This window comes from Puma concolor, chromosome C1 (assembly GCF_028749965.1).
Source record: "Puma concolor isolate L17-30 chromosome C1, mPumCon1.1.hap2, whole genome shotgun sequence".
NCBI lineage: Eukaryota > Metazoa > Chordata > Mammalia > Carnivora > Felidae > Puma > Puma concolor.
In genome coordinates this window covers 182129892-182144786 of record NC_141674.1, presented here as the reverse complement: position 1 = coordinate 182144786, position 14895 = coordinate 182129892, and the positions used below count along the sequence as shown (strand labels likewise).

The 14895-nt window shown below is 37.1% G+C and overlaps 1 long non-coding RNA gene across 1 annotated transcript in view; it reads left to right on the top strand.

Annotated features, from left to right (window-relative positions):
• Nucleotides 1–2247, top strand: part of LOC147578603 (uncharacterized) — a 40804-nt gene extending 38557 nt beyond the window's left edge. Inside the window, exon 2 of the long non-coding RNA XR_015254318.1 lies at nucleotides 1254–2247. This is a non-coding gene — a long non-coding RNA (uncharacterized LOC147578603). The remainder of the gene's footprint in view (nucleotides 1–1253) is intronic.
• Nucleotides 2248–14895: the final 12648 nt, after the last annotated feature.

Here is a 14895-nt window from a genome sequence, read left to right as displayed (position 1 = left end):
TTGAAACTACTAATGTACTATGTAAAAATCCATGTACAAAACAAAAGAGGGCTATAATAAGGTATAAATTAGAATGTCACAAAGAAACTAAAAACAAATATTAAAACAACATAAATATTTTTTATCTAATAGTTAATTTGGTTTATACATGGCATAATTCTGAAGATTATTTAATTTCATACCACAGAAAATTTGATTGATGTTTTACTTCCTGTATAATAATCAAAGGTCAAGCATTTTTAGAATTGAACTACTTTCATTTTTATGAATTCTCACCTACTGAAAGAGTATATAAGACTGTTGGATAAAAAAATCTTTGCTTTTAAATCATGAATTATTGATCTAAGAATTTATAGGCTTTTGAAAATAACTTTTTTTGTATCAATAATAGTTATGCATTCAAATCTACAATGTTAATGATGTGGTTAATAACAAGTCTTTTTTTTTTAAAGTTTAACAGTCTTTTCTTTTAAGTTTATTCATTTCTGAGAGAGAGAGAGAGAGAATGGGGAAGGGGCAAAGAAGAGAGACAGAGAGAATCCCAAGCAGGTATCACACTGTCAGCACAGAGCCTGGTGGGGGCTTGAACTAACAAACCATGAGATCATGACCTGAGCTGAAATCATGAGTTGGACGCCTAACCGATGGAGCCACCCAGGCGCCCCAGTAAAGAGTCTTTATGGAGAAAACTTACAAACCACAGATAAGCAAGAGAGGGCACAGGTCCTGCAATCCTGCCATCAGCCTGTAAGGTGTGTACTGTACCGGGTACGAACAAACATTCAGTGGGTTTGTGCTCTACAGGAGAGACTGTCTGCTGTTTCTTACATTTTATATTGAAGTGTGAGAACCATCCTGTTTGGTTTATACATGATGCTATTTGAGTGACCTGGCATTTGTAGCACCTGGAGCGATTGGGATCTTTGGTAAATTGCAGGGGATCTTTGGTAAATTGCACCCCGTATAGGGGTGAGGAAGCCACCCTATGGGAAGCTGATTTCAGTTGCAACCCCTCCCACTGGGAGAAAAAGGCAGCTCTGTTCCCATCTAGCATGTGGTCCAGGAAATCCAGACTGCACAACTGGGTCCACTTTTGGGTGAATCTGTTCACCAGACAACAGAAACACTGATGAGCCTAATAAACAAGCTCTGGAAATATTACCTAAACACCCATCAGTGCTTTCATTTAATCAGACTTTCACACTCTTTCAACTTATGTTAATGTGTATGTCTTTTTTTTTTTTTTTACTCAGGGTTACCATGAATGATATGAAAGTGGATCAAAAACATTTGAGAAAATCTTACAATTCCACGTATAAAATGGAACCACTTAAAAGAGGCACACTTTATTGGTTATTTTCCTAGTGATGTAACAATGATACAGGTTTCCTTTGGCAAAAATAAAGAAACAAACAATCGGCACATTGAATGAAGCGCAAATTAATTCTGTGCTGACAAATTCGTCATTCTAGTTCCTAGTTTCAAAATTGCTTTATGAAATATGTGAGGAATAAATGTTGCTGTAGGAAGTCATTGTTTCTCTGTGTTTATTGTCCTAGAGAAATTTAGGTAGGCATTTTATCATTATTTTAATAAAAATCCAGGGATATTTTAAGAAATTATAGTGATACGATAATTTATAGGTGTATTTGAAAACAAGTGCATATGCTCAAACTTCTCATAAAGATCAAAATAAGATTCAGAGAATGTATATGAGAATTGTCTCTGGCTAAGGAATCTGATTATTTTACTTGAGCTGTGATACTTCTGGCCTAAAATATGTTTTAAGACAATATACAAAATATATTAGGAAGAAGGAAAACTCTAAAAATATATAGATTTATATATTTCTGCTTTACAAACAAAAATGAAGACATTGCTAATATTTTAGCCTGTGTAAAATAAGTTGTAATGTAACTGTTTTCTACTGAACACACAAAATTTGTTTCTCACTTCAACACATTTAATCTATATATAAATTGAAGTAACTTTCAGTCTCTATAAACAAAACCTAACTAATGAACTAAATAAATAAGTAAAATAATGGGTACTTAATAATTTGGCACTTTTATTTACTTATTGTTGCTGGAAAAGTCTATTGTTGTTATTGCAGTCATACATACATATCTCAGCAATCTGGATAATAATTACCTAGGCTATCATCAAATTATTTTGGGAAATACTTGTAATGTTCTCAGAAAAAGTAGTATGTCAATTTACAGTATCAATAAAGAGGCAGGCCTTTTATTTATTTTTTTCTTGTCTTTTTTTTTTAATTTAAATCGAAGTTAGTTAACATACAGTGTACTAATGGTTTTAGGAGTAGAATTTGTGATTCATCATTTACATATAACACCTATTGTTCATCTCAAGAAGTGCCCTCCTTAATGTCCACCATACATTTAGCCCATTAGCCCACACATCTCCCCTCCAGCAACCCTCAGTTTGTTCTCTGTATTTAAAGGTCTCTTATGGTTTGCCTCCCTCTTTGTTTGTATCCTATTTGTGCTTCCCATCCCCTATGTTCATCTGTTGTGTTTCTTAAATTCCACATGTGAGTGAAATCATATAATATTTGTCTTCTTCTGACTGACTTATTTCACTTAGCATAATACACGGTAGTTCAACTGACACTGTCGCAAATGGCAAGATTTCATTCTTTTTGATTGCCGAGTAATATTCCAGCGTGTGTGTGTGTGTGTGTGTGTGTGTGTGTGTGTGTACCACATCTTCTTTATCCATTCATCAGTCGAAGGACATTTGGGCTCTTTCCATAATTTGGCTATTGTTGATAATGCTACTATAAATATTGGGGTGCATGTTCCCCTTCGAATCAGCATTTTTGTATCTTTTGGATAAATACCTAGTAGTGTAATTGCTGGGTCATAGGGTAGTTCTATTTTCAATTTTTTGAGGAACCTCCATACTGTTTTCCAGAGTGGCTTCACCAGTTTGCATTCCCAGCAACAGTGCAAAAGTGTCCCCCTTTCCTGGTATCCTTGCTAACATCTGTTGTTTCCTGATTTGCACAGCTCACAAAGTAAGCAAGTGTCTTTTAGCAGTAAAATGCAATTAAGACAAAATATTTGTGATTATATCAGAACATTGTAAAATTTAATGAGTGAGAATTGTCACAGCACTCTTTGAGACACCTCTGCAGAATTGATGCCATAATGATCAATTTAATAGTATAATTACTAACGGGAAATCAGAACAGTAAAAGGCATGTGCTTTTTGACATTGAGATGATGTTTTGCTCCTTCAAACTGCTACCATGTAAACCAGTTGAATAGTAATGGTATTGTAACTGATTTATCATAAAATTTGTGTCCTATTTAAATTTTGATTTGGTTTTAAGATGTGTGAAAATTGCTATGAGTACAGAAATCTATAGAACTATAAGATGATAAGCATTAGAAGTTTCAGTATTTTATAAAATAGTAAGGTGAAAAATGATCTATATCAGTAGACAAATACCTTCACTTTGCAAGTTGTACATGGAAAGCCAACCAGTGCTTACCCGTGGTACTTTAAGGAATTATCAAGCCTTCTCTTAATCTTTTTTGGTTTGGTGTTTTAACTCCTGATTATTTGATATGAGTAATTTGTCTTGACTCCTTTTTGTTTTTAAATTGAAACCTGCCCATAGTTCTCAAAATAAATGCTGTTTAGTTCATAGAAAATATTAAATTTAACAAGATAAAAAAAGACAAAGAAAGTGATAGGGTCACATCCTGTAATGTTTTATGGATTTTCTATATAAATAGTTTTTTAAATTTGGTTTATTAGACAGTTAATATCTTAACATCTCTACTGATCACATTCTAGTAAAAACCCTTCTCCAGGTTGCCCCATTGTACAGCAGGAGTTACAGCAACAACTCAAGTGTGCAAGGAAAACAAGATTTCTTTCGACAGATTTCTAGGCTGTTGCTCACTACTTCTTTATCTCCATTCCCTTGTTTGTCTCCTTGTGGCCACTTGTCTACTCCTAAATTTGGTTGTGTTGTTTTGTTCTTCAGTTTTAGTGGTATGTTCAGATGGTGTATCTCTTTCCTCAGTGCCCCTGACTCAGCTGCCCACTGAATTTTTACTTTCACATTTACTTCTCCCTGATATTGATGGCAGCCACAGCTGCAGGTGAGAAGGTCACTGACAGAGCAAAGACTCACTTTTTTTTTTAAAGTTTATTTATTTATTTTGAGTGAGAGAGAGAGATAGACAGGGAGAGAGAGAGTGAAGGGGGGGCAGAGACAGAGGGGGAGAGAGAGAGAGAATCCCAAAACAGGGTGCACTGTCAGCACAGAGCCCTCCACAGGGCTTGAACTCATGAACTGTGAGATCATGACCTGAGCCGAATCCAAGAGTCCACTGCTTAATTGACTGAGCCATCCAGGCACCCCAAGACTCATTTTAAAAAAATTAATTGATTTTGAGGGGGGTGCCAGAGAAGGGGTGAGACAGAATCCCAAGCAGGCTCCGCGCTGTCAGTGCAGAGCCCGATATGGGGCTCAAACTCACAAACTGAATCACTGAATGGCGAGATCATGACTTGAGTGGAGATCAATAGTCCGATGCTTAACCGACTCAGCCACCCAGACACCCCAGCAAAGACTCACTTTTTAATGCTATCCTCTCTATCCAAAATGAAATGAGAATTTCTTCATGTAGTTAGAAATCATTTATTGTGTGTTCACATCAACTAAATATGTAGTTCTATTCTTGTCACTGGAAACTTAGCATAAGAAAATTCTGAATGAACTTTCTAAAGTTAAATCTAAAGTTCTCAATGAAATTAACTTCTATCAGACCCCTCATATAATAAGTACATAATAAATAACTATATAACCTAAGCCATGTGTGCAACATGCTGTGAAGAAATGTCAAGTGGGCACAGATAAGCAGTGGCCTAATGGACAGTATTTTTTAAATAGCTCTATTGAGGTATAATTGAAAAACAAAACTTGCACCTATTTAAGGTGTGTAAATTTGATGTTTTAAAATATGTGTAAATTGTGGAATGAGCACCAGAATCTAGCTAATGAATATATCTGTCACCTCATACAGTTATTTTCTTTTTTTTTTAATCTTTTTGGTGAGAACACTTAAGATCTATTCTTTTAGCAAATTTCAAGTATACAATATAGTATTGTTAGCTGTTGTCACCATTATGCACATTAGAGCCTCCAGAACTTACTCATCTTGCAAAACTGAAACTTTGTACTTTTTGACCCACATCATCCCATTTCCCCCTTCCTCAGACCCTAGCAACTACCATTCTACTCTGTTTCTAGGAGTTTGATTATTTTAGATTCCACTTACAAGTGAGATCATGCAGTATTTGTCTTTCTATGGCTGGCTTATTTGATTTAGTGTAAAGTCCTCCAGGTTCATCCGTATTGTCACAGATGGCAGATTTCTTTTTTTTTTTTTTTTTTTTTTTTTTTTTTCTTTTTAAGAAGCTGAATATCATTAGGGGCGCCTTTGTTTCACACAGCTGAGGACAACTTCCGGGGAGAGCCAGGACCTGATACAGGTGGATGGAATGTGGGGATTCCCAGGAAGGCAAGCAGGGCACACTTGGGAGTCTGTGGGGTGTGCTGTGTGGCTTCTCCAAATGGCATTGGGTGTGTTCGGGAGAAAGCATGGGTCCTAACGAAGGAGCAAGTCGAGGAAGTGGTGACACATGCTGAGTGTCTGGGCAGCTCAGAGAATGGCCAAATCAGGAGACGGCAGCTGCAACCACTTTTCCCAGAGGGATCCCGTTCTCCCGGGATCTCGCAGGATCTCAGGAGGTCAAGGGGGTTGGCAGGGGAGTCCCACGCGGCGAAACTCCCCCGAGGAAGCCCGAAGACGCTCATCCAGGAGGAGTCTGTCTGACGTCATCCACCACACAAACGCCCATCCTTTTTGGCTCTTCGCCAGGGTACAGGTACTATTTAGACCACATTTTCTCTGTCCGTTCATTCGTTAACTGACTTTTCCGTTGTCTCCTTATCTTGGTTATTATGAATAATGCTGCATGGACTATGAGAGTACAGATATTTCTCTTCAAGATCGTGATTTCGATTTCTTTGGATATATGCCCAGAAGTAAGATTGCTGCATATATAGTAGCTCTGTTTTTGATTTTTTTTTTTTTTGAAGAACCATCATACTGTTTCCTATAATGATTATACAAATGGTTATCTTTTGTTCTTTCGGTAATAACCGTTGTCACAAATGTAAAGAGATATATTATTGTAGTTTTGATTTGCATTTTCCTGATGATTAGCGATGCTGAGCACCGTTTCATATACCTCTTGGCCATTTGTATGTCTTTTTCTGAGAAAAGCCCTTTCACATCCCTTGCCTGTTTTTTTATTCATTTAATTTGATTTTTTTTTTTTTTTTTGCTATTGAGTTATATATTTTGGAGATTAACCCCTTATCAGATACATGGTTTGTAAATATTTTTCCCATTTCACAAATTACCTTTTCACTTTGTTGATTGTTCCTTTGCTGTACAGAAGCTTTTTAGTTAGATGTACTTCTACTTCTCTATTTTTACTTTTGTTGCCATGCTTTTGGTATTACATACAAAAAATTATTATAGCTGAGGCCCATGGGTGGCTCAGTCGGGTCAAGTGTCCAACTTGATTTGAGCTTAGGTCATGAACTCATAGTCATGAGATCAAGCCCTGTATCAACTCTGGGCTGGGCATAAAGATTCTCTCTCTTCCTTTCCATCTGCCCCTCTCCCTGCCCCTAAAACAAACAAACAAACAAACAAACAAACAAAAAACCACAACAACAACAAAAATCACTTCCAAGAGGAATGTCACAAAGCTTTTCTCCTGTTGGTTTTCTGTTTTTTCCTAGCCATCTTATGGTTTCAAGTCTTATGTTGAAGTCTTTAATGCATTTTGAGTTTATTTTGGTATAAAGTGTAAGATTCAGGTCTAATTCCGTTGTTTCTGTGTAGATCTAACATCATTTATCTTCTAACATCATTTATTGAAGAGAATATCCTTTCCCTATTGTGTGTTCTTGGCACCCTTATAGATCGGTTAACCATAAATGTGTGGATTTCTGGTCTTTGTATTCTGTTCCATTGATCTATATGCCAATTCATTTCTATACACTAACAATTATCTGAAAAGGAAATTAAAACAACCTCATTTACAATATTTACAAAAATAATAAAATACTTAGAAAAAACTGATTAGGTAATATACTTGTACACTGAAAATTAAAAAAAAATTGATAAAGGGAGTTAAATAAGACGCATAAATGGAATGACATTCTGTTTATGGATTAAAATAATATAATTTAAAAGTCCATACTACCAAAGTGATCTACAGATTCAATGCAATCCCTATTACAATCCTAATGGCATTATTGGCAGAAATAGACACAGTAATCCTAAAATTCATTTGGAGCTACAAAAGACCTCGAATAGCCTAAGCAGTCTTTTGCAAGAGGAACAAAGCTAGAGGCATTATTTATACCTTCTGATTTCAAAATACGTTATGAAACTACAGTAATCAAACAGTATGGTACTGGCAAAAATAGTATTTTAAAAAGTGTTATAAAAACATGGATGGTATTTTAAAAAGCATTTTCAAGACTGATGCTTCCTTTTTTATTTTTGCCCTACCTCTCACCTCCCCCTCTTAGTGATGGTTGTAACCATTTGTGTATTTCTGAAAACAAGACCATAATAAATCTTAAAACAGAAGAGCAGAATTTTTGTCTAAATAGTAACAATAGTAATAATAGATTAGTTGCTTAGAATTAGGGAACATATGTCCCCCAACCCGATTTCCCATCCTTGTCCACCAACCCCCCAGTCTCTACTCACAGTCTTCTCCTTAATAGTGTTGAACAAAAGCTTACTCTAGTTCTAAAATGCAAATGATTTATTTCAGTGGTCAAGGAGGACTTCCCCCAACAGGGGATATTTAAACAAAACCTGAAAATGTGACAGAGCAAACAGTGGAATATCTGGAGAAGAAATGTATTTGTCGGGAGGTACTAGGCTAGAAGAGGCTGTAGTAACTAAAAAAAACACAGAAAACAAGACAACAAAAAAACCACCCCACAACAACAACAAAAATGAAACAACAATGACAGCGGAAAATACAAACCCTGAACACCTCCAGCTCTTAGGGTTTGGCACAAGAAATGGTTTTTAGTAAATTGCTGTGCCAGTTTGATGATGGTACAAGTTAGTTTCTGCCCTGTAATGAGACCCTTTGGAACTCAGTTTTTTTGTTTGTTTGTTTGTTTGTTTGTTTTATCTTATGGCCTCAAAAAGTAATTAAAGGCAGGGAAAGAGAGGAGAGGGGGAGGCACACTGCCTCTTTAGTGCCCTAGGCCAGAAATAATACACATACTCGCCATTCTTTGAACAGAATTGTCACATGATCCCAACCTAATTTTAAGGAAGACTAGGAAATATTGGTGGCTGGTGGAGAGCATGGATGTTTTTCAGGTCTTTCAGTCATATGGAGTCACAAGTATAGTGTCTTCTTATCTTTCCCACTCATTAGCTTTAAAATGCTCTATTTTGTGTTAAAGAACAAAGTGAAAACACAGCCTTATGACCATTTATTTGTATTTGCTTGTTCATGCCCCGTGTCCCAGTGTTCAATCTAATTCATTACTCTAGTAGCTGAACATGCAGTGAATCAAGTATTAATTTAAGACATGGATAAATCTAAAAAAATCCACTTATAGCACTTCTATCATTATCTTTTTACAGAAGTATGTATGAGGCTGGCTAATAAAATTAGATGTGTTCAGATAGTAATAATTATGAGGAGCTAACTCCTTTTGGAGTTTGGGCAGTGTTGAGAAAAGTATTTGATGCCCCTGACAGGCTACTTGCCATATCAGCCAGTTTTATAGAAGATCACAAGCCCAGACAATTGATAAAGTCAGTAGGAAATATCAGGAGTTGGTTGTATATGGAATATGTGAAAAAAATGGAGGTTGAGGATCTCTGCTGTGTGCATATAGGAAGTCGTCTAAAACGTCACAGTTTTGCAATCACTTTATGTTATAAGTCTTCAACTTACTATTCATGTTATTGTTACATAAGGTTTTTTTTTCTGCAATAAAACCTAAAAGGAATGAGCTAAAAAAAAAAAAAAAACATCATGTTTACTGATTTTCTACTTCTAAGACAGTTGATAATTGACACATAAGTTAGACAAAATCTTTGTAGTTATTTAACATCCATCATGAGGACTGTGGTATTATCACTGCCATAAGATTGAGCAGACATGTATTTTACCATATTTGGAAAAAAAGGAGAAATCAGAAAGCACAAGTCTACTGAAGAACCCAGCATTTTCTATCATTATTTGAAGAAAACTATCTTAGGGACTCCTGTGCGGCTCAGTTGGCTGGGCATCTGCCTCTTGGTTTTGGCGCATCATGATCTCACAGTTCAGTTCCTGGGGTTGATCCCTGCAGAGCTAGGCATGGAGCTTGGGATTCTCTCTCACCATTCTCTCTCTCTCTGCCTCTCCCCCACTCATGTGCCCTCTCTTTCTCTCTCTTTGAAATTAAATAAATAAACCTAAAAAAAAAATAAATAAGACTATACAGTCCTTTAAAATAACTAATATGTGCAGTGGCAGAGATGCTGCTACGTATCAGTGAACGAAGCGTAGCTTTTCCTTTAGATCATATAACTTCTAAATTAGCTCATTTTTTTTAACCCAAGTTTTGTTTTGCATGTGAACTGTTTGCCACAGGATATGAACTTACTGATATTCTGGCTACACTAGCAAAGAGTGATAATTTTAGAAGTGCCAATTTTATTTTATTTTTTAGGTTTACTTATTTATTTACTTTGAGAGAGAGAGAGAGAGAGAACACACATGCACACACACAGACAATTTAGGGAAGGGCAGAGAGCAAGAGGGAAAGAGAATCCCAAGCAGGTTCTGCACTGCCAGGGCAGAGCCCAATGGGAGGCTTGAACTCACAAACCACGAGATCATGACCTGACCAAAGTCAGACTTTTAACCCACTCAGCCACCCAGATGCCCCTAAAGGTGGCAATTTTATTTTTTAAAAAAAATTCTTTTAACGTTTATTTATTTTTGAGACAGAGAGAGACAGAGCATGAACGGGGGAGGGGCAGAGAGAGAGGGAGACACAGGATCGGAAGCAGGCTCCAGGCTCTGAGCCATCAGCCCAGAGCCTGCCGCGGGGCTCGAACTCACGAACCGTGAGATCCTGACCTGAGCTGAAGTCGGACGCTCAACCGACTGAGCCACACAGGCACCCCATAAAGGTGGCAGTTTTAAAGCAGTGCTGTCAGATGCTTCAGAGAGAGAACCAGAGAATTCCATTAATCTTTCACTTTTTCATACAAGTCATGCAATGAAAGTGAAGCATGTAGAAATTCTAATTGGAACATCTGGCATTAATAAGAATGTTATTATACACCTAAAAAAGTTCAAGATTGAAGATAAAGTTCTATTTTTTAATCTAGTATCACTACAAATTTTGGTGGAGTAGATCATCATTTTAACTCTTCTTCCTAAGTTAACAAACCACTGGATCCTGAGTATATTAGAAATTATTTGTGGTCCATGTGCCATATAGTATTATATTTAAAAAGGAACAAATATCCACCAATCTAACTTGAAGCTAAAATTGCCAAAATTCACACATATTTTTACATACACACAGGAATTAGATATTTAGAATGTTTGTATTAAAACGTTGGTGTTGAATATACATAAATGTTCTTCAGCACAGATGTAGCTGATTTCTCTTTGATAAGAAAGCTATCATCAATATTTAAAAAATATTTAATACTTCGAGGAACTATTTTATAAATTACTTTGTAAATAATACTAAACAAATACTGCATTTCCTAAATGACATTTCCAAATTTTCTTTCATTGTATTCAGTATCAGTTGGAAAATTTTCATGAAAATATCCAAGAATGATAGGTCCCAAAACACCTGTTTTTGGTATTTTTCATGAAATTTCAATAGTTTTTAAGTCAGGTTGTCAAGTCAAAGTGATGATTCAGAACTTTTACCAGATCAAGGTTTACTAAATATTTTTGTGGGTATAAAGATCAAAGTCTCAGAAAAAGCAGAGAGAGTTCTAGAGCATCATCAGTGACTCTGATTTAAACATTTAAAGAATTATGCTGGATACCAAGTTGAGAATAGATTATCACACAAGGATTGAAGCAGAGAATCTTAACAGGCTCTGGCTGTAAGCCAGAAATGTAGGTGGCTCAGAGCAGAAAGGAAGAGATACGCTATTTCCTGATGACTTGAATGTGAATCCTGTGTCCCTTCATGGCGAGCTTTACATCTTGAGAACAAGAGACATGTTCCTTTTAACGATGTTTGTAATAGTTATAGTATCTATTATTGCTTGAGTTACCAAAACAAAAAGTAATAATCTTAAAAAACTTGAAAAATAGGGGTGCCTGGGTAGCTCAGATAGTAGAGCGTCTGACTTCAGCTCCGGTCATGATCCCACAGCTTGTGAGTTGGAGCCCTGGCATCGGGCTCTGTGCTGACAGCTTGGAGCCTAGAGCCTGCTTTAGATTCTGTGTCTCCCTCTCTCTCTCTGCCCCTTCTCTGCTTGCTCGCTCGCTCTCTCTCTCTCTCAAAAATAAATATTAAAAAAATTGAAAAATATGCTATACACATGTTTTCACACGAAGAGGAAATGTACCGTTTCTTTGTATTGCAAGGAATATATGTGTGCCATATGTATATGCATAATATATCATGTAGTACATACTTACAATGAAAGAATTTCCTTAAAATTTTGTCGAGAGGAAATGGGAAAAAATTGCTCAGCTATGTTACTGGACATAGAACTGGTTCTGAACTCAGGGTTAGCTACTCACCGCTTGAAAATCAGTATTTGAGAGACAAGTGATGGTAGGAAAGGAAAGGTTGTTTTACTCAGGAAGCTGGCAACCTGGGAAGGTGGTGGACTAACATCCTAAAGACCATCTTCCTGGGACAGGTGAAGCTGGGAGGGTTTTAAGGGAGAGGTGTGGGAAATGGTAAGAGCTACATGCAAGAGAAGTGGGTGCCCAAGCGGTTACTCCCACGCCCACATGACCCTGAACAGACTAGCTGCCATCAGTGGCAGCTGTTTTTGAATGTGGTCGGGCCTCATCTTCTGGGAGAGTCTGGCCCTTCACTCCTCAAGACCCGTGGTCTGCAAATCTCAAGGAAGGTAGGTTTGTTCTACTATACACCAAGGGGCCTTCGGTCTGGAAGCAAGGGGTGCATAAACTTGAATCAAGTTAACCCTCAAGACGGGTTGCAATGCTGTTACAGCTATGAACATGAAATGCTTTTGGTAAAGGAAAACATTAAAGTTTTTGTTAGTTTTTAGAAAGTATTGCTTTAGAGATATATCATTATATCAAAACACGTTTTTAAAGAAAGATAGAAAAGCTTGTGTAAATTTTTACTGAGGGAACTCAAGATATTTCTAATAGTCTACAAGTTTACTTTAAGAGGTAGTTCCGTTTTTTTTTTCACATTTCAATCATTTATTTTCTTTTTCTTGTTTTATCACACTAGCTAAGAACTCTTATTTTTTTTATTTTTTTTTATTTTATTTTTTTTTGAGTTTTTATTTTTTTTTATTTTTTATTTTTTTGTTATATATGAAATTTATTGTCAAATTGGTTTCCATACAACACCCAGTGCTCATCCCAAAACGTGCCCTCCTCAGTACCCATCACCCACCCTCTCCTCCCTCCCACCCCCCATCAACCCTTAGTTTGTTCTCAGTTCTCAACAGTCTCTTATGCTTTGGCTCTCTCCCACTCTAACCTCTTTTTTTTTTTTTGTTCCCCTCCCCCATGGGTTTTTCTTAAGTTTCTCAGGATCCACATAAGAGTGAAACCATATGGTATCTGTCTTTCTCTGTATGGCTTATTTCACTTAGCATCACACTCTCCAGTTCCATCCACGTTGCTACAAAAGGCCATATTTCATTTTTTCTCATTGCCACGTAGTACTCCATTGTGTATATAAACCACAATTTCTTTATCCATTCATCAGTTGATGGACATTTAGGCTCTTTCCATCATTTGGCTATTGTTGAGAGTGCTGCTATGAACATTGGGGTACAAGTGCCTCTATGCATCAGTACTCCTGTGTCCCTTGGATAAATTCCTAGCAGTGCTATTGCTGGGTCATAGGGTAGGTCTATTTTTAATTTTCTGAGGAACCTCCACACTGCTTTCCAGAGCGGCTGCACCAATTTGCATTCCCACCAACAGTGCAAGAGGGTTCCTGTTTCTCCACATCCTCTCCAGCATCTATAGTCTCCTGATTTGTTCATTTTGACCACTCTGACTGGCGTGAGGTGATATCTGAGTGTGGTTTTGATTTGTATTTCCCTGATAAGGAGCGACGCTGAACATCTTTTCATGTGCCTGTTGGCCATCCAGATGTCTTCTTTAGAGAAGTGTCTATTCATGTTTTCTGCCCATTTCTTCACTGGGTTATTTGCTTTTCGGGTGTGGAGTTTGGTGAGCTCTTTATAGATTTTGGATACTAGCCCTTTGTCCGATATGTCATTTGCAAATATCTTTTCCCATTCCGTTGGTTGCCTTCTAGTTTTGTTGGTTGTTTCCTTTGCTGTGCAGAAGCTTTTGATCTTCATAAGGTCCCAGGAATTCACTTTTGCTTTTAATTCCCTTGCCTTTGGGGATGTGTCGAGTAAGAGATTGCTACGGCTGAGGTCAGAGAGGTCTTTTCCTGCTTTCTCCTCTAAGGTTTTGATGGTTTCCTGTCTCACATTCAGGTCCTTTATCCATTTTGAGTTTATTTTTGTGAATGGTGTGAGAAAGTGGTCTAGTTTCAACCTTCTGCATGTTGCTGTCCAGTTCTCCCAGCACCATTTGTTAAAGAGACTGTCTTTTTTCCATTGGATGTTCTTTCCTGCTTTGTCAAAGATGAGTTGGCCGTACGTTTGTGGGTCTAGTTCTGGGGTTTCTATTCTATTCCATTGGTCTATGTGTCTGTTTTTGTGCCAATATCATGCTGTCTTGATGATGACAGCTTTGTAGTAGAGGCTAAAGTCTGGGATTGTGATGCCTCCTGCTTTGGTCTTCTTCTTCAAAATTACTTTGGCTATTCGGGGCCTTTTGTGGTTCCATATGAATTTTAGGATTGCTTGTTCTAGTTTCGAGAAGAATGCTGGTGCAATTTTGATTGGGATTGCATTGAATGTGGAGATAGCTTTGGGTAGTATTGACATTTTGACAATATTTATTCTTCCAATCCATGAGCAGGGAATGTCTTTCCATTTCTTTAAATCTTCTTCAATTACCTTCATAAGCTTTCTATAGTTTTCAGCATACAGATCCTTTACATCTTTGGTTAGATTTATTCCTAGGTATTTGATGCTTCTTGGTGCAATTGTGAATGGGATCAGTTTCTTTATTTGTCTTTCTGTTGCTTCATTGTTAGTGTATAAGAATGCAACTGATTTCTGTACATTGATTTTGTATCCTGCAACTTTGCTGAATTCATGTATCAGTTCTAGCAGACTTTTGGTGGAGTCTATCGGATTTTCCATGTATAATATCATGTCATCTGCAAAGAGCGAAAGCTTGACTTCATCTTTGCCAATTTTGACGCCTTTGATTTCCTTTTGTTGTCTGATTGCTGGTGCTAGAACTTCCAGCACTATGTTAAACAACAGCGGTGAGAGTGGGCATCCCTGTCGTGTTCCTGATCTCAGGGAAAAAGCTCTCAGTTTTTCCCTGTTGAGGATGATGTTAGCTGTGGGCTTTTCATAAATGGCTTTTATGATCTTTAAGTATGTTCCTTCTATCCCGACTTTCTCAAGAGTTTTTATTAAGAAAGGGTGCTGGATTTTATCAAAGGCC